This window comes from Protopterus annectens, chromosome 14.part0 (genome assembly GCF_019279795.1).
Source record: "Protopterus annectens isolate FY-2018-M chromosome 14.part0, PAN1.0, whole genome shotgun sequence".
NCBI lineage: Eukaryota > Metazoa > Chordata > Ceratodontiformes > Protopteridae > Protopterus > Protopterus annectens.
Window position 1 is genome coordinate 550458458 of NC_056748.1, and position 21773 is coordinate 550480230.

The window sequence follows — 21773 nt, forward strand, 5'->3', positions numbered from 1 at the left end:
CCCCAAATATATTCAGTGAATTCAGTTCTCACCGTAGCTCTCAACCTCTTAACACAAAAAAAAACTAGACAATGCCAATAATGGGGTAATACAACCACAAAAATAGGGACAAATTTCAAATATTGATCTTATAAACTTAGAAAATTGCTAGAATGAAAGGTTTTGTGTTACCATTTATTTTCTGAAGATTATGAAGTCTGAAATTCAAATGCCTGTCATTATTTACTAAATTAAATCCAGAAAACCACAGATTTTATGAGGAACAAAACAGAACAAAAATACGAGGAAAAAATTTGAGCAGTTTTCACAAATGATAGTGGGCAGGGAATTCAGGCTCTTACTACCTGCACACAAGGTACAGGGTTTGAGCCCGAGTTATTCTCTAAACACTACTGTTGCCTGAGTCTCTCTAGCCACAAGGTATATTTATCTGGGGCATTTTACACACACACACACACACACACACACTCACACTGATGAGAAAGGAAAACGTTCCTGTGAGAGCAGGCTGGATATCCAACCTGCAAACATTGCAGTCCAGTCCCCTTCCAGTCATTTCTGTAGTCTGCTGCCTAATCCAGACTGCTCTTAAAACAGTCTGGTTCTGCATGCATACGTCTGTAGTTCCGGGAATGCTTGCACACATGAGCTGAGTCTGTTCCAAGAGTCTTTTTTTATTTTCCATTCCGGGAGTCTTTTTTTTATTTATTTTTTTTCTTTTTTTGTTATTTTTCATTTTCAGCTCGGGGGGAGGGGCTGCAGTCCTGCAGTCAATAGCATGAGCCGCCCCTGTGTTTGTTCTGGATTGAGTATCTTTTTAACTGCTGGCCAAAATCTTTGTGGATTTCTTTGGTGTTTCTCTTGTATATTAGCATAGTAATTGTTGGTCTTGTTTGATTTGACTTTTGCCTTTGCTTCTAAGTTTTTAATATTCTAAGTGAATTGGCTGATATTTTTTAGCATACAACTGGACCCAGACTTTGTCTCTAAGTTAAAGGAGGGGGTCTTGTTTTGTTGGTTAGCCATGGAGTATAATTTTCTTTGATACATATTGTTCTAAGTGGGATGATATTATTCAGAATTGTAAGGAAAGTCTCATTGAAGCATTCTACTACTGAATATAGGGACATGGTCTAAATCTGAAGGTTGGTCCAGTTGTATTGTCTGAGAGTGGATATCAGGTTTTCGATGTTGACGTTTTTTCTTAATTGCAGATTTGATGATAGTTGATATCTTTGAGAGGGTTTACATGTCACCTAAGTAGCTAGATTGGCATATGATCAGGGAGACAGCCAAAGTGTTGTGAGTGTGAGGGTTTGTTAGTCAGTGTTCAATCTAGGATAGTTTGCTTGTTTGATTTATTTGTCTATTTTGGTAGGGGTTTGGATAACGTTTGTAAAGCCATAAAGGTTGATATGATTGCTTGGGGTTTGGGAATTGCATGAGACCTAATCTGTACTGAAATTACCCATAATGATGGTTTCTTGAGAAATCGTTTTTGATATCCAGTGGAGCATATGCTCTGTTGTAGTAAGGGTGTATCAAGGTGGGATATTGGTAGCTATTATGATTATGTGTTTGTTTGGGGTGATTTGGAGTTTGCTCAATAGTATTTTGGCATTGTCAAAAGATGGTGGAGTTAGATTTAGCAATTGCACTATGAGATTGTGTTTGAACATTATGATTACTCCTCCACCATTTTTTCTCTTTTCTGTCTATTCTAAGAATATTTTACCTGAGAATAATTAAGTCATTACTGTTAATATGTGGTTTAAGCCAGGTTTCAGGTAAGATGGTGATGTCTGTTGAGTAGAGTGAAAGGGAGGCATGGAGTTACTCAAACTTATTAACAATGCTTCTGAGGTTTAAGTTGAAAATTAGTAGACCTGAATCTTTATGAGCTAGCTAAATTGAATTTTGGCACTGACAGGAAGGGTTGCTTGTTGGTGAGGGGTGGTTTGGGGACCTGGATTTAGATGGATGTCTCCCCTTACCAAAGGTTTAGAAGCTATAGTAGCCAAAGTATGTAGTAGTTTAGAGATGTGTTTGTGATACCTAATGGAGATATTAGTTGCACTATGGTGAACACATATAATGTGAATAAATCATTCAATGTATGTGGAATTATAGATAGCTGGGGATATCTCAAAGTTTCGATGTTTCTTGTGTTGTGGAAAAGGGGATGTGATTTTATTATGAGGTTTAGGTGTGGTTATGAATGAGTGATAGGTGGTTAGCTGTGGGAATAGGGAGACAATTAAAAGAATAGAGGTATATAATAGTATCATTTTGTATAGTAAGGAGTAAGAAAAAAATGGTCTTGATTTTTCATTTACTTTTATTTTCTTTTTTCTCTAGGGTTAGCACACTATTTGTGTGATCTCATGGCCAAAATGCTCTGCTTATTTGACATGTCTGAAGGCACACCATGTCCTTTATTTCCATTGGCTTTTGTCATCTGCAGTAACGCAAAAAGCAGCATAAGACAATACTAATTTTATTATTTAATCTTCCACAGTGCTACAGCAAAAAGGTAAATGTCACACTTTTCTTCCTTTCCTATTTTTCACCATAATGTTATGATTACTAATCTGTTGGTGGAACTTATCACATGGTTAGACCACAGCCTTATTCATTTTATAGTCAACCAATCTTGGTTGAAATCTTGATAACTGACCTGTTGGTAGAAGTTGTAACAGGGTTAGAACACAGCCTTATTCATTTTATAGTCAACCAACCTTGGTTGAAATCCTGATAACTGACCTGCTGGTGAATCTTGTCACATGGTTAGAACACAGCTTTATTCATTTTATAGTCAACCAACCTTGGTTGAAATCCTGATAACTGACCTGTTGGTGGAACTTATCACATGGTTAGAGCACAGCCTTATTCATTTTATAGTCAACCAACCTTAGTTTAAATCCTTATAACTGACCTGCTGGTGGAACTTATCACATGGTTGGAATGCAGCCTTATTCATTTTATAGTCAACCAACCTTGGTTGAAATCCTGATAACTGACCTGTTGGTGGAACTTGTCACATGGTTAGAACACAGCCTTATTCATTTTATAGTCAACCAACCTTGGTTGAAATCCTGATAACTGACCCGCTGGTGGAACTTGTCACATGGTTAGAACACATCCTTATTCATTTTATAGTCAACCAACCTTGGTTGAAATCCTGATAAATAACCTGCTGGTGGAACTTGTCACATGGTTAGAACACAGACGTATTAATTTTATAGTCAACCAACTCTGGTTAAAATTGAATTTTGGCACTGACAGGAAGGGTTGCTTGTTGGTTGGGGGTGGTTCTGGGACCTGGATTTAGATGGATGTCTCCCCTTATCAGAGGTTTAGAAGCTATAATAGCAAGAGTATGTAGTAGCTTAGAGATGTGTTTGTGATACCTAATGGAGATATTAGTTGCACTATGATGAACACATAGGTTCATAGGTTCATAGGTTGATACTAGGCTATCTGCCCTAGGGCATTTATAAGCCTAGCCAGAGTATGTTTGGCTTTCACCATCCTTTTAGATTAGTTGACTGTGCCTCTGTATAGTAGGTCACAGAATGTAGCCCTTTTAAAGTTAGTTTACTGTACCTCTGTCAAGCAGGGACACAGAAGAGATCCCAGGGGTAAACTTGTGATCTCCCATCCACTCTTGAAGAGGGTCAGTGAGGGGCTCTGCCTAACATGGATTGGGATTTTGTTCCAGAGTGAGGGGAGCCTCTGGGATATGAATCTGTCCCTCCAGCATGTCCTATTTATTTCTGTGCTGAGGTTCAAGTCCCTGGAGCGTGTAGCTCTAAGGGATTTGGATTTCCTGAGGTGAAGCATGTCCATTAATTCTGGGTTGGACATGGCTTTATACATCAGACACAGATCGCCTCTGAGTAGGCGGTACGCAACTGAGTAGAGCTGGAGTTTCTTTAGCTGAACTGCATAGGGCATCTGTTTGAGCCCCTTGAGCCTCTTGGTGAGAGACTTTTGGGGTCTTTCCAGCTGCTGCAGGTGTCGGGTAAGGTACATCCCAAACAGAGCATAGTACTCAATTATGGGCCTGATAAGTGATGAGTAGAGAGGCACAATGACCTCTCTTGATCTAGATGTGAACCCTTTCATGATAAGGTGGGCTATATAGAAGGTCTTTCTAACCATTTTGGCAATGTGATTGTCAAAGGAGAGATTGCTATCTACTTGGGTCCCCAAGTCCCTAATTACTTCTTCCGTACTTAATGGATTACCACCTATGTGGTAATTTGTGGACACTGTTTTTCCAAAGGGGATGACTATGCACTTTTTGGCATTTTGCTTTAGGCCATGGCTCTGGCACCAGTTATCCATCTCTGTGAGACCCTTTTGGAGGATGCTTGTATATAATGTGAATAAATCATTCAATGTATGGAATTATAGATAGCTGGGGATATCTCAAAGTTTCGGTGTTTCTTGTGTTGTGGAAAAGGGGATGTGATTTTATTATGAGGTTGAGGTGTGGTTATGAGTGAGTGATAGGTGGTTAGATGTGCGACTAGGGAGACAATTAAAAGAATAGAGATATATAATAGTAGCATTTTGTATAGTAAGAAGTGAGAAAAAAATGGTCTTGATTTTTCATTTACTTTTATTTTCTTTTTTCTCTAGGGTTAGCACACTGTCTGTGTGATATCATTGCCAGAATGCTCTGCTTATTTGACATGTCTGAAGGCACACCATGTCTTTTATTTCCATTGGCTTTTGCCATCTGCAGTAACACCAAGAGCAGCATAAGACAATACTAATTTTATTATTTTATCTTCCACAGTACTCCAGCAAAAAGGTAAATGTCACACTTTTCTTCCTTTCCTATTTTTCACCATAATGTTGGTGGAACTTATCACATGGTTAGACCACAGCCTTATTCATTTTATAGTCAGCCAACCTTGGTTGAAATCCTGATAACTGACCTGTTGGTGGAAGTTGTCACATGGTTAGAACACAGCCTTATTCATTTTATAGTCAACCAACCTTGGTTGAAATCCTGATAACTGACCTGTTGGTGGAAGTTGTCACATGGTTAGAACACAGCCTTATTCATTTTATAGTCAACCAACCTTGGTTGAAATCCTGATAACTGACCTGCTGGTGAAACTTATCACATGGTTAGAATGCAGCCTTATTTATTTTATAGTCAACCAACCTTGGTTGAAATCCTCATAACTGACCTGTTGGTGGAACTTATCACATGGTTAGACCATATCCTTATTCATTTTATAGTCAACCAACTCTGGTTAAAATCCCTGATTTGGTGCTGATGTAGTATAGGAATGTAGTCTGATAATATCAGACCTACTTCCTCTTTTCTTCCTCCATCTTTTTTCAGGGCAGAAGGGTTTATAAATTGGATGAGCTTGTTAAAGCTTACAGGAAAGCTGTGACCTCCTCCTCCCTGGAATTTTTGCTTCATCTGATGTATGAGAAGTCCGCTTTGTGGAACATTAACCATGCTACGAATATAAGCTTTGTGAGCTTAGGAGAAATGTATAAAGGTGTTGTCATCACACCTGTTTGCTCCACGACAGGGTTCTACTCAATAATACTTTTTCTGTTTATCAGGCCGACATCTTCCAGAAGAAATTATTGCATTTGTCCTGGGAGAGGTCCACAGTGGCTAACCAACTAGCTACTCTGTTTTAGGTGGTAGGAGGATGGCCAGTTCATCCTGTCTCTCTAGTTAGGTTTCTTTTCCTGAAAAATATGCATTGGCCACTTTTCTTTTGCCACCAAGAATGTCATGTGTTCACAGGAATAACTGGTTGGAGTAAGTTTACAATTGTTAATTACAGTGATTTTGTTTTTCTTGTTCTTAGCAAGCTACCTGTAGATTGCTTTTTTTCTTAAAAGTGCAGGATTAAATACTTTGCTATTTTTTGTCATTGTACTGGTTTCCTACCCAGTATGAGGCTAAACATATCTGAATGGATCAGCATTCTACCTTGATGAACAAATCAAAATAAATAAATTACCATCCAGGCTTGAAAGGTGTGCTTGACAAGGTTAACATTGATAAAACTGACTGTGATACTGTTATACCCCTAGTGAACAGACGATGTTTATGAAAAAGAATACTTCTCATCCTAACCTACATACTTTAGTATAAACTTTTAAGAAAGTGTACAAACAGGACACTTATAAATCATGGGGGAAAAGAACAGTTTGAATTGTTACTATTATAGTAAAGAAAGAAAGTGGACTTCTTCATTTTATTATGAATGACTTTCTGGTGAAGGTAACATGTGCAGCATGAGTCTTAGCTTAGTATAACAATATTTATAATCCCTTCCAATTGTGTTTTTGGTTAAGTCACTATACTGAGGTGGCCCTCACTGTAGTTTTTAATATATTTTTTTAAATTTTTATTTATTTATTTAACATTTGTTGACCGGGAATGTCCGACTAGGTTCCACAGAGCCTGTTTTCAGCAGAGGCCTGGGGGGAAACGCTCCAGATGCATGTCTTTGGAATGTGGGAGGAAACCAGAGTACCCGGAGGAAACCCACGCGAACACAGGGAGAACATGCAAACTCCACACAGAAGGCACCCCAGCTGAGAATCGAACTGGAGAACCTCTTGCTGTGAGGTGACAACGTTAACCGCTGCACCACTGTGCCGCCCAACCATTATAATAACTAATAACCAGTTAGTGGTCAGAATCAGTACTGTTTGTTCAGTTTTGGTCATATTTGATATCATCATCTTCTGATATGGTGGACCACAAGATCTTCTTCCATATCTACAACACTGCAATGGCTGGACTGGTTTGCTTCCTACCTGGCTGGTTGATTGCTGTGGGTACTCAGAGGTGTCAGCTCTTCTACCTCTTACTTGTAGTATTCTGCCTGCTTCCCTTTAGAGCTCAGTGTTGTTTTCCATGTGTATCCTTCCCCTGGGAGATGTTATTCAAGGGAAAGGTTTGCAGTATTATGCTGATATCACACAGATATACATTGCCTTCCTAGAGGAAACTATGTCTATGACAACTTCACTTGCAATTGAATTGGAATGCAGCCACTACTTAATGGTTTGTAACTGGTCAAGATAGCCTCAATAGCTATTTAAACAATGTTTGAGATTTCTTTACTGCAGTCCTTTGCCCTAGTAGCATTTGTTGTACCATCAAATTGGTCACATATAGATAGTGCAGAACTCCACAGTCTGGCTATTTATGCATTTCATGATACATTACACCAGCTCTCCACAGCCTGCATAGTCTGCTTATTCGATCGCATATACTAGATTCTGGTCATGGTTTACTTGGTCCTACATGATTTGGGTCCCATCTAGCTTCAAGAACTACTGGAATGCTATCAAGCTATTCCCACCATACGTTCTGACATTATGAGGCTGTTATTGGCTCCTAAGTTGTGGTTAGAATCTCATCCAATCTCATTCTTTGACTATTAAGGATTACACCTTTGGAGTGTATTGCCACTGTGACTAAGTTCCAAGGGCTAAATGCTTTTAAAAGATTCCTCCAAGCTTACCTTTCTTAACTAGTTTTTAACACCTGACTTGCCGTAAATCTTTCTTTTGATTTGTTCCTTGTAATTGTTTTAATCCTGTTTAGTATTTCACTATTTTTACTGTTTTAATTTGTTTGTTATATGTATGTTTTTGCTTACTATTGCTTACTTGTAAGCACTGCAATAAACTGAAACTTGAACTTGGATTCCAGCTATTGCAAATATCTAATAAAAGTGCCGACATGAAAAGATTTCCACTCTTCTGGCTATGGTGTTAGCTCAGAATGTTCCAGCCCTTGGCACTTCATTCAAGTAACAGAATGGTTTTACACAGACTTAACAGAGCTTGGGCTAGGTTGGTGTAGTCATAATCCAGTATATTAAACTAAAGGAAGACGTTGCAATATTCCTAAAGGTGATGGTATGGAAAGGTAAAAACGCCACTGCACCAATGCACTCAGTACCAATGGGCCTTAACCTTGTTGTGGTATGTTGTGCCCTGGACAACAGGACATATGCAGTGGATGATTCAAAGGGGATAGTTGGTGCTTGTACCCACCTTAACTCCCACTGCAGAGTACAGGTTCGCTTCATTTACATCCATGACAAAGATGGTGTAGTCCCATTTAGTGTACATTTTCTTTTCTTTTTTTTTTTAATTCACCCCCCCCACAACTTTTAACAGCTTCAAACTTTTTCCACCCTGGCTTCTTTACTCACTCATCCCTAGAGATATCAATTCCTCCTACCAGGTATCCTAAATGTGACCCTTCTCTGGGTGTGCCCTCAGACTCGTTATGATGCTGATCTCAGTGGTATCTCAGTATGAGACCCTTGAAGTGAGGGACAGGAAGCAGTAAGTGTGAAGCTACAATGGCTGGTCATTTTTCTAGCTATGAGAGTGGCTGGTACAATGCTGTCAGGATGCAATTGCGACTCCCTGCAACAACCTGCCATGATGTGTGAGGCTTCTGGTTTCCACCAGAGAGCACACAGGCATTAGGTTTTCCCCAAACCCTGCTCCAGGATAGGAGAGCTGGCCATAGGCTGCTTAATTCTATCCACCAACCAGCCCTACCACCAGATTAAATCCTTTCCAGAACTCAGGTTACCAGTGGTGCAGAGAGACACCTTGCCTATGCACCTTCAGGCTGGCTTACCCCATTCAGTATAAATAATCACTTGCTACAGCAGCTCTGTATGTACCATATAACAGGAATACTGACAGGTTATGCGTGGATGCTTAACAGACTTCATATACCCCTAACCTATATCTAGTACAGTTAAATCTGTTTAAGCATGTATAGATGTTGTTTAGCTGAATGATGTCTGAAGACTTGTTCCTCACTTTGGATGGTTAGAAATATACTGCTGAACCTTCCAAAACTGTCAGTGGGTTGTATACAATCTTCATGCCAACATTTAATGAGGATTTAATATATAATTTCTTAACCTTCCAGCCAACTGTCGAGACCTTGCAGTGCTGGCACTAAGTGTCTCCGCTTCTCCTAGGAGGAAGGACCAAATCATTTCTTATTGCTAGATATCCCTATTTATCAAGAATACCAGTGTGATTTAGGAGTTACAGGATTCTCATGATCCAAATCTTTACAAGCAAGCAAGGCTTTAGTTACGGAATAGAACTCTCAGCAATATGACCTTTAACAAATAGAGGAAAAGTACTGACAATCTTGAAAACCACAAATAGTTTCCCTATAACTTTACATCAGTTCAGTAAAGTGCTAGATAATCTGAATGATTTTTCATGCTTGTGGGCAACCTGTGAATTACAAGATTATGGGATCCCTTTGATAGTTGGCAGGGGTTGAGTGGTTGGCATAATGATTAAAGTGTTTACCTTACAGACACAAGGTGCAGGGTTTGGCTCTCTCATGTTGTATTTGGCTAGACTTAAAGTGGCCCTCAGGGGCAGTTAGCCTAGTACTAATCTATGAACCTGTGTGAGAAAAGAGCACCGTGTATCTAAATATAAGCTGACGAAAATGGCACTATACCTGGATTGCCTATAGTACTACAAAAGTAAATGGTTCACTATTATACACAGACAAAAATCTTGTAGTCATTTCAGACCTTTGGTTCAAAGCCTTATATTGATATTATGGACATACCTTACCCAAAAGAATATGTGCCTGCTTGTCCAACAATAGTGCCCCATTGAAATTAGCTTAAATAACTGGAAGTGACCACAGTGGCAGACATTAGAAATCTTACCCCCTAAAAGTTCTCTTGCAGTGATGAACTAATTCCTGATGTGAGTAAAGCTGTGACTTGGTACCTTGCCCTTCAGTTATGGATTGAGAGTTGGTCTGATAAAGTTACTAGTCATCTCATTTCCTCAAATACTTCAGAAAACCAAGGTAGTTATTCCTTAAATTTGTCAAAGAGGTGATAATTTGTTCTTATCCAAAATAGGAAATCCATCTTAAGGAAAAAAAAAATAGAATTACTTTCCCATTTTCCCATTATATTTGGAGATGAAGATAATAGCTATGGGAGTGGCTGCCATTTTAATCTTGTTTAATGAAATGGTACAGCTTGTATTATAATAGCTTTATTAAATGCCCTAATGAAATGGTACAGCCTGTATTATAATAACTTTATTAAAGGCCCTAATGAAATGGTACAGCCTGTATTATAATAGCTTTATTAAAGGCCCTAATGAAATGGTACAGCTTGTATTATAATAACTTTATTAAAGCCCATAATGAAATGGTACAGCCTTTATTATAATAGCTTTATTAAAGGCTGTAATGAAATGGTACAGCCTGTATTATAATAGCTATATTAAAGACCCTAATGAAATGGTACAGCCTGTATTCTAATACCTTTATTAAAGGCTGTAATGAAATGGTACAGCCTGTATTATAATAGCTTTATTAAAGCCTGTAATGAAATGGTACAGCCTGTATTATAATAGCTTTATTAAAGGCCCTAATGAAATCGTACAGCCTGTATTATAATAGCTTTATTAAAGGCCCTAATGAAATGGTACAGCTTGTATTATAATAACTTTATTAAAGCCCATAATGAAATGGTACAGCCTGTATTATAATAGCTTTATTAAAGGCTGTAATGAAATGGTACAGCCTGTATTATAATAGCTATATTAAAGGCCCTAATGAAATGGTACAGCCTGTATTCTAATACCTTTATTAAAGGTTGTAATGAAATGGTACAGCCTGTATTATAATAACTTTATTAAAGCCTGTAATGAAATGGTACAGCCTGTATTATAATAGCTTTATTAAAGGCCCTAATGAAATTGTACAGCCTGTATTATAATAGCTTTATTAAAGGCTGTAATGAAATTAAAGGCTGTAATGAAATGGTACAGCCTGTATTATAATAACTTTATTAAAGCCTGTAATGAAATGGTACAGCCTGTATTATAATAGCTTTATTAAAGGCCTTAATGAAATCGTACAGCCTGTATTATAATAGCTTTATTAAAGGCTGTAATGAAATGGTACAGCCTGTATTATAATAACTTTATTAAAGCCCGTAATGAAATGGTACAGCCTGTATTATAATAGCTTTATTAAAGGTCCTAATGAAATGGTACAGCCTGTATTATAATAGCTTTATTAAAGGCTGTAACAAAATGGTACAGACTGCATAATAATAGCTTTATTAAAGGTCCTAATGAAATGGTACAGCTTGTATTATAATAGCTTTATTAAAGGTCCTAATGAAATGGTACAGCCTGTATTATAATAGCTATATTAAAGGCCATAATGAAATGGTACAGCCTGTATTATAATAGCTTTATTAAAGACCGTAACGAAATGGTACAGACTGCATTATAATAGCTTTATTAAAGGTCCTAATGAAATGGTACAGCTTGTATTATAATAGCTTTATTAAAGGCCATAATGAAATAGTGCAGCCTGTATTATAATAGCTATATTAAAGGCCATAATGAAATGGTACAGCCTGTATTATACTAGGTTTATTAAATGCTGTAATGAAATGGTACAGCCTGTATTATAATAGCTTTATTAAAGGCTGCTGTGCAGTGGTGTGTTCAAGGCCCCTTGTTATAACTGTACAGACAACATGAGCTGCAGACCCCAGATGCTGTAATGGAATGGTTTGCTCATAATGGTGCAAACAATGAGATTGGATTTCATTTATCAATACTAGGTGCCTACAGATAAAACACTTCATAGCTAGAATGCTAGATAGTTCCCTTCAGCTGCAGATATTCATTCTCTGTCCCATTAATTGCTAAAGCTGGGGAGAGAAATGTTCTTCTTACTTAGTACCCTTGCCTGCTCCCACACAGAAGTGCTAGAAGTAGGCAACAAGTAATAGCAGACATATGTACAAATATCCCAAATCTTGCTATTAAAAACATTCCTTATTGCAAGAAAAATAAATGTAATTATCTCACTCAAATACTTTAGAAAAGTCATCTTGTGCAAAGATGCCTAATGCAGACCTTCCTTTTGTAGTACCCAGTTCACCCGCTAAAGTACTTAACAATTTGATGAGCAACATTGAAAAGCACAACAAGAATAACTATTTCTGTTTGTGGAGGGAGGAAGAGGGGTATAGTTTAATTTAAACTTGTGGTATGGCATAGTTGGATAACCTATTAAAAAGGTTTGTTTCATTCCCTGGTATGGCATAGCTGGATAACCCACTGAAAAGGTTTATTTCATTCCCTTGTTTGGTATAGCTGGATAACCCACTGAAAAGGTTTGTTTCATTCCCTGGTATGGCATAGCTGGATAACCCATTGAAAATGTTTGTTTCATTCCCTGGTATGGCATAGCTGGATAACGGATTGAAAAGGTTTGTTTCATTCCCTGGTATGGCATAGCTAGATAACCCACTGAAAAGGCTTATTTCATTCCCTGGTATGGCATAGCTGGATAACCCATTGAAAAGGTTTGTTTCATTCCTTGGTATGGCATAGCTGGATAACCCATTGAAAAGGTTTGTTTCATTCCCTGGTATGGCATAGCTGGATAACCCACTGAAAAGGTATGTTTCATTCGCAGGGGTCATCACTTTGTCCTGCTACTGTTTAGAAGGACATACTCACCACTTCCAAATGAGTTATTAAAACCCATATTACACACAAGAAAGTGGAGCTTATTGTCTCCAGTTCTTGTGAAAAAAAGAAACATGCCTGCTGTGAATAAATCTTTTCCAGGAGGTGTCCAGTACTGCCCACTCCCTGAAGAACAAGAATCTGCATACATGGCTCTACTGTCAAGCAAAAATATGCACTTACTCTTACATACCTCTGCCAACTAGTGGAGATATCAGCACTCCATATCTCCTCTTACTTGGGATTTACTTTCTCACCATACAGGTCCTTCATAGTCTAGTTATTAGTAGAGATGAATGGCATGTCATAATGAATTCACATTTGCTACTATTGGATTTGTTTCCTTTATCCCTTTTATAAAACCTCAAGTAATCCTACTAATACAAGCAGTTGGGTGGGGTTAAAATACAGTATTTCAGTTCTGTAAACATCTGTTGATCAGTCACTAGTGGGCACTCTGAGTCAAACTGGGCATTCCTAGACTTCAAGAAAGTATAAGATGAGGTACGAAAAAAGCTGATTTGGGCAGATCTGTGATAGATTAAAGTCCCAGAAACATTGGTAGAATTAATGCAGACTATGTACACAGACTCAGTGACATAAGTACTTACAGTATTTGGACTCACAGAGGGGTTCCAGTGGGACTATGTATGCATCAGAGTTCAGTTCTGAGCCCACTGCTATTCACATTAGTGATAGACTACTTTAGCAAACCGGTTGAAGGGGAAAGAACAGCAAAGCTGCTGTATGCTGATGATGTGGCACTACAAGCAGACTCTGAAAAGGAACTTCCACAAAACATAGAGGACTGAAATGTAAAACTTAAGACACACAGTATGAAATGGAGTGCAAACAAGAGAGATGCGGTGGCAGCAAATGGAACATGTAAGAAGTGAAAACTGATTGAAGGGGGAAAATATTGGTACAGTTTAAAAGCTTCAAGTATATGGGAGGGATGGCTGAAGAGAAGGGAGGTCTGAAAGAGAAGGTCACAGGTGCTGCAGCCAACTGACATACAGTGTATGAGATAGCGTGTGACAAAAGAATGCCAGAGAAGCTGAAAAGTATGGTGTAGAAAACAGTGGTGCAACCAGTACTACTGCATGACACATAAACCTGGGCAGTGACAACAGAGCAGATTAGGAAACTAGAGGTGATGGAGATGAAGTGCCTGTGCAGGGTGGTAGGATGCACACTGTAGGACAGATGAGCAGAAGCCAAAGTAGCTCCAACTGCATAGGAGGTCACAGAGAACAGATTGCCATGGTTCAGGCACATGTGCAGGAAAGCATAAGAAGATTTGGAGAATACGGTTTGAGAGTGATAGGAATAAGGCAAGAGGAGATGAGATTATCCAGCCAAGGATGGATGGATGGATTGCATGAGAGATGACCTGCAACAGTCTAGCATGACTGTTGAAGAAGCTAGGAATGGTGACACTGAATCTAAAGAGATGGTGCCAGATGATGTGACCCCCTGACTTCCTGTAGAAAAAAGGGAAAAAGAAAGTTGATGACTGAGATGGTGAGCTGACACCCTGATCCCACAGATAATTTTAAGAGCAATGCTAATAAATATGTGGAAGCTATAATCTCATAAACCCACACACTTTTTGCTGGACTATATCTTTTTTGGCCTTCTTGCTTACCTAACAATCAGAACCGTCTAGCTATTGGTTATCCATTTCATTCATTTTACCTTCCTAGTAACAATACCCCGCATTACTCCCTGTGAGGCTTGTCTTTCCACTGGGGATCTGCACCAATGGAGTTCTTTTGTTTTCTTTCCAGGTATTGACAAATTAGAGTTAACCATCAGAAGACTGCAAACCAGAGCAGACTGAGGAATTTTTATATACTCTAATGTACATCCCTGTCCTCTGTTGCCAGAACAGGGAACTCCTATACCACAACCTCATTATCAGGACATGGGTAAACCTCCCCTCTCACTCACCCTTGCTACAGTGCAAGCACATTGCTTCAAAGGCCAAAGTCCTGTCCCTTTGGTCTATTCATGAGCTAGTGGCTGTCCTCCAACAGATGAAGGTCATGCATGGAGAACTTGCAACCTTCTTTGTCTATGATAGGGGAGGCACTATAAGTCCATTTATCCCAATTCTTCTATGGCTGGCTTCTGCAGTGTCCAACCTAAGCATAATAAATGAACCTGTGTTGCCAGGACTCTATCAGCCACCCACCTCAGGCACTTTATTTCTATTACCTTTAGTTTCCTCAGGTTATGCTACAGAGCTGATTTTATTGGACTGTTTGGTGATATGTTGCCAACTGCATTTCCAAAACTCCTTATCATACAGTACATGTAACTCTTGAAATCTGGAGCTTTCTTCACTGAGAAGCATTTAAGGGATGGAGTTATATTTACTGATATTTTTTTAAGATCTTCTTGGTTTGTCACCTTTGGCACTGTTTACCAAATCTGCATTGTCTAATGCTGTCATGACAACTGTTTGTGTATCCTTTTAATATGATTCTGTTTAAGTACATTTATGTTACAATGACATGTATTATCATTTACTGTAACGGAAATAAAAATGTTACCTCTGTATAGGGATGTGCAATGAGGTTTTACAGTCATATGGTAAAGATGATCCTTCATTCCAAATGGACTTCCAAGAAATCAACAAAGCACCCTGTCACACAGCCTTTGAGTAATGTGTACTGTGCATACCTCTCAACCGTACAGGCAGAATGTCCAGATTTTTGCAACATATTTTTGGTCAATTTTTCATAAAATTGTGGTTTTCTGACATATTAGTAGCAAATCATTAAAAATTGAAGATAGAAAATAATGACAGACATTTGAGATTCAGACGTCATACCCTTCAAAAAATTCATCCTAATGCAAATCCTGTTATTCTATCAACTTTCTAAGCTTGTAAGATCAATATATAAAAAATATCCCTTTTTTTGTCCTTTGTCCCACTTTTATTTATGGCTTTGTCCAGATTTCTTGCTTTAAGAGGTTGAGAGGTATGGTACTGTAATTTGTTAGGGAAACATCAAAGAATGCACAGTTCTCCACTCAGTAATGCCATTAACCACTGACATCAGTCCATTCATACTGATTTCTGAATGCACATATGCACATTCTTGTATTTCTTACTTATTTAATAATGAAAACTTTGCTTACTTGGTAATTTCCAGTGAGGCTGAGGCTGTTTTATAATTGAAACCTGATAAGAAATCCCACACAGTCAGTAGCAAGTGGAATAAATTTGCCACATGAGCTGCTACAATAAGCCAATGTAAGTCCAACAAATGGTGTGTCATCTTGAATATTATTATTGCATCTCATTATTTAAGCTGATAAACACGCCACTAATTTCAATGAATTATATTTCTTGAATATCTCAGATGGGATTCTCAAAAGGTCAATTCTACATTGTTTTCCCGCTTCCCACTCCAAATAATGTGTACCTAGTTCCTCAGTAGATATACTTATCACATCATAGTGGTTTTGATACAGGATGCTGAAATCTCTAGGCTAATGACCACTGGGGCCTTTATAAACCTAGTTATGCAACTCAAATGTATCTCACAAGTTATTGTGCCTTAGATTTTATCCTAAGGAATATATGTTAGAGACATAGGAGCCAGACCAGGGGTGAACTTTTGATTTCCCATCCAGTGATTCAGGCTGAGCTTGAATAGGGTTAGGAAAGGCCACTGCTTCATGTGGATAGGAAGCCTATTCCAGAGAATGGCCATTCTCTGAGATAAATACCTGTCCCTGAACATGTCCTAGTTAAGTTGCAATCAAAGTTTAAATCCTTAGATCTAATAGTTCTGGTGCTGCTCATTTTGTGAATATGAAAAGGTCCATCAGAACGGGATCCAAGGATGCCTTGTATGCCAGGCACAATTCACCTCTCAGCAGTCTGTAGGAAACAGAAACTAGCAATAGAGTGATTTGCATAGGACTTTGTGTTTACGCCCTATATTCTTTTTGTGAGAAATCTCCACAGGCATTCCAGTTTTGCAAAAGCCTGGTCCGGTACATATAGAAGAGGGCATTATACTCATTGATGGGTCTAATGATGGCTGAGTACAGTGGCATGATGACCTCCCTGGACCTAGATTCCATACCCTTACTTATCCGTTAGAGACAGAAAATGATTTTCTTAGACAAATTGGTTGAAAGCCAGGTTACTATCTACATGAGTCCCCAAATTCTGACTTCTGTGTCTACTTTTAGGGGTGTTTTATCAATGATGTATCTTCCCTGGGTACAAAAGAATTCCGACTCCAACACAGGAATCCACAGGATAAATAGTAAATGCCGACCACAGCGTTCAAATAAAATGGCAATGAGGCAGCAACCAAGAACCCATAAACAGTGCAGGCACAAACCCCACGACACACTGTGAGTAAAATAATAGAAATAGATTTATTCCACCACAAAACAGCGACAAGGAAAGCAGTAAAAAACACTTGGACTAAGCGCTTTCACCAGTTCAACCGGCTTCTTCAGAGTCCTACTTAACATCTCAAGTTACTCCAAATAAATACTAATGATTTGCCAACTTCAATCAATTTTCCAATTAATCAGTCTTTAACAGTTGCAAAACATGAATCTTAAAGCTGTATGGATGTTTGATACAACCAAAAATTTTGAAAGTAACATCAACTCAAAATTGTTTGTACATGTGAATAAACAATGAATAACAGTAATAATAAACTAAAATATAAAAATATAAAAATACCTTTACAAAATTACGAAATTTTGTAAAAGAAATCATTAGTATTTATTTGGAGTAACTTGAGATGTTAAGTAGGACTCTGAAGAAGCCGGTTGAACTGGTGAAAGCGCTTAGTCCAAGTGGTTTTTACTGCTTTCCTTGTCGCTGTTTTGTGGTGGAATAAATCTATTTCTATTATTTTACTCACAGTGTGTCGTGGGGTTTGTGCCTGCACTGTTTATGGGTTCTTGGTTGCTGCCTCATTGCCATTTTATTTGAACGCTGTGGTCGAAATTTACTATTTATCTTCCCTGGGTAGCCAACTTTCAAAATGATACTATTATGCATTTCTTGGTATTAAGTCATCGTTCTAGCACCAGTCATTTGTCTGTTAGACCTTCCTGTAAGATGCTTGTATATTGGGGGAGGTGTTCTATTATTACTCATACCTTGCAATCATCTGTAAACTTGATAAGTCAGAGGCCCTTGGCATTGCCTTAACTTAACAAAAACAGATGTCAAAGAGGAACAAACTCAGCACAGAGCCCTTGGGGGTGATCTCTCCAGTCCTAACTTCCTGGGTCTTGTCTGTTAGCCAGCTGGGTATCCAGCAAATTACATAGGGGTTTATGCCTAATTCCATGAGTTTGTTTGCATTATCTGAGTGGAGTGCTGTATCAAATGCCTTAGCTAGGTCAAAGTAGGCAATATGCTCTGTTTTGTCCTCATCCATCATCTTGGTGACCTTCTGAAATGTACCTCTCAACCTATTAGTGCAAGGAATATGGACAAAAATGGAGGACAAAGGCCCAAAATAGGAACAGATTTTAAATATTGCTCTTATAAACTTAGAAAGTTGCTACAATAACAGGATTTCTGTTAGCATGCATTTTCTAAAGGGTATTAAGTTTGAAACTCAAATGTGTGTAATCATTTTGTGAGTTCAGTCCTCAGTGATTTGCCAGAAAACCACAAATTTTATGAGGAACAAATATATGAGGAAAAATCTGGACATTCTGAGAAAATCTAGAGTTAAAAGGTATGTTCTCAAAGAATTGCAATAGGTTCAATAGGCATGACCTGCCTTTGATGCAACAAGCCTGAGCTGGGTCCAGTGTCAGAAGGTTTCCTATGTCATTGTTAACCATTTCCATGGCTTTGCATATGAGGCTAGTCAGACTAATAGGCTTGCAGTCCTGGGTTCCGTTGATGGCCCACACTTTTGCAGAGAGATGACCTTTGCAGTCTTCCGTTTGCATGGCATGAAGCCTGTGTGGAGGTTATGGTTGAATAGTGACACAAGTGGCGGTAACAGGTCATATTTCAGGCTATTTAGGAAACATCATGGGATATTATCAGGGTCCACTGAAGCTGTATTATTGGTCTTAGAGAGTGCATCTAAGACCTGCTCCCTACTGATAATTGGTGGGATTATGTTAGATGGTATTTCCTGGGGAGTGGCTGGGGGTGGGTTGGGAGAGATGGAGCTGAATTTGTCTGCCAAAAGATTTGCTATATCTCTCAATTCCATGAATGTGGCTCCATTTACCAGCAGTTCAACACACTATTGTGTGCTGCCTTTGAGGTTTCAGACATAGCCAAAGAGATGTTATCTTTACCTCAAAATTTGCTTTGTTGGACTTAACCATTTTAGTTGTCTAAACAGCTTCATGAGAGAGTTTTTATCTTTTTGGCATTAGACGTCCTAATTTTAGCTATGACATTTTTCTTTTGTTGTACAACCTGTTTAATTTTGGATTCCACCAGGGTGGTTTGTTTTTTGGCTTTGTTTTGGGCTTTCTTCTGGCAGGCACAGCAGCCTCTCTGCAATCACTGACATGGTTGCAAAGAGCTTCTGTGAATAATTCTGCATAGGCTGCTGTGTTATTTGTGTTTGGAGAGGCTTGAAATTTTGACAGGTTATCGTTTAATAAAAGGTAGTTTGAAATTTAGTAGTTTCAAACTGTCACAGATTTGCTGGCATTACAGAACCAATTATTGTTTCTTACCAGAGAGGACACAACACTGGTATGGGTGCTGCATTCCCCCATATTTCTGTGTACCAAGTCCAACATGTTTGAGTAGCAAGTCCAATATGTTTGACCTCTAGTAGGCTTTTGCACTAACTGGCCTAGTGAGTTATGCTTTTGAAGTGTAGGAATATCTGTGCCTGCAAAGATAAGAATGTGTAGGATTCCCAGCTTATAGAGGGATAACGTCCCTCATAAGTATGGTATTTGGTTGAATGATGAGTGTCTAGGTCTTAGTATGAGCTATGGGTTTAATGGCACATAAAGAGTGACCTATAGGTTGCTAGGATATGGTATGAGACTCTGTTTATAGTGATCTGGATGTGAAGGAAGTCCAGTGTGTCATCCTGTTTGACAAACCTAGAGGTATGCTTGTTATTGAAGTAGGTCAAGACGCCTCCTCCTTTAGTCCCTGTCTGTGCAGTTGCTGGTCTAAATGTGTGGAAGGCACTGAAACCTTGCACTCTGGGGTACTCTCTGTAGCTTTAAACCTTGTCTCTGTAACTGCACAGATGTCTCTATTCTCCAGGGTGAGGAGAGCTTGGAGGGAGGGGAACTTTTTGTTTTGACTCCAGGCATTGAGCAGTAATACCTTTAGAATTCCTTGGACATATTTTGCTCTTGTCTGCAGATATGATAATATGATCCAAAGGCGTGTGTCCATCATCTCTACTCTCTGCCACATACTCACATTCACATTTCATTAAAAAGTGGAACAAGTGGCATATATTCTTTAGTGATAAATCCCCAAATCATGCAAACTGGTGGGTGCAAATCCTAGTAAATAATAACTGACGATGATGTAATATTGCTGTTATTGACTTGCCCATAGTATGACATTACTGATCTGCCCACAATATATTACTGTCACTGACTTATCCAAAGCCCAATATTACTGCCCCTGACCAACCTATACTGTGAAGTTACTGATGTACCCTCAATATGTTGATAGAACTGACCTATCCACAGCCTGATGTTACTGTCCCTGACCTGCCAATAGTATGATGTTACAGAAGTGCCCTTAGTATATTACTGTCACTGACCAGCCTAAAGTATGCAGCTACTGATATGCCCTCAGTATATAGCTTCATAGTTATATACTAGGCTAACAACGACCGGGCCTTTATAAGTCTAGCCATGCAATCCAAACCAATAGTGTCCCTATGTATCATGAGCATTTATTAAGATGGGGTATGTTAGTTAGAAAGTTTCTAGAATTTATATGGAAGGGGTATGTTAATCTGGGCATTACTGTCTACCTCTGTATATCAGAGACACGGGCCAGACCCGAGGTAAATTTCTGATTTCCCATTTATTGGTCAAGGGTACACTTAAATAAGGTTAGGGATGGACTCTGCTACACATGGATGGGGATCTTCTGAATCACATACTTGTCTCACCAGCATGTCTTATTTATGTCAGAAGCAAAATTTATATCCTTGGATCTAGTAGTTCTGATGCTGTTCATTTTGTAGATGTGCAAAAGGTCCATTAGAGCTGGATCTGAGGATGCTTTGCATGCCAGGAGTAGATTACCTCTCAGTAACCTGTATGAGACCGAATATAGAGATAGGGCTTTAAGGTACAACTGTTGTATATGTTTGTTCCGGTACCTGCAGAAAGGGGACATTATACTCAATGATGCATCTGATAAGGGCCCAATAAAGTGGCACTATGACTTCCATATTACTGTCTCTGACCTATCCATAGCCCAAAATTGCTGTCACTGACTTGCTCATAGTATATTAAAACCAGTGATCTGCTCACAGCCTGATAACTACTGCCAATGCCCTGCCCATACTACAATATTCCACCAGATGTGGCCTGCACCAGGTTCATTCCCTATCCTCACACACTGAATATGACCAACAAGTGCTAGATTGTAAACTTCATTTCATTATGGAAAATTATATTAGGCCAAATGAGCTAATCTGAATCAGGGATATCAAAGGATATCAAAGGATAACATTCTCCTATGTAGGAGCACTGAAAGCCAAATGTCACGCACGTCTCTCACTCATTTTCAGTGTTTTGTCTTATAGTATAACATAACAGTTTATTAAGTCAATGAAAATATAAAATATATTTCAAACATTGTGTTTTATTTTAAAGGTTTTATGAGCTATGGCGTTGTGTTCAGTTTTGAAGAAAATCTTTCACTGTCATCTGGAGTACCAACTTACTTTTTGAGCTCATACACTATAATGAATTAAAAATATATGTTAATTTTATCAAGACTGATGTGTACTGACCAGAACAACAGAAAGCCATTATGTCTCTACACTTTTTAGTAGTTATGTCACAGAGGACATGTGGTACTGAAAAGTTAATGCTTTTCTACTTGACCTGTTTGTTTTTCTCTTACAGGCTTACTTCATCCTGAAGTAATTTGTTGAGCAGTCTGCCACCTACTGGATTGCATCTGCAATAGAAATGTTTCTCCCTAGTTATCTGACATA

General features: G+C 38.6%; 1 long non-coding RNA gene across 1 annotated transcript in view; it reads left to right on the top strand.

Moving 5' to 3' along the window:
* Nucleotides 1-4978, top strand: part of LOC122789093 — a 54672-nt gene extending 49694 nt beyond the window's left edge. The window contains exons 2-3 of the long non-coding RNA XR_006362768.1: nucleotides 2359-2533; nucleotides 4648-4978. This is a non-coding gene — a long non-coding RNA (uncharacterized LOC122789093). The remainder of the gene's footprint in view (nucleotides 1-2358; nucleotides 2534-4647) is intronic.
* Nucleotides 4979-21773: the final 16795 nt, after the last annotated feature.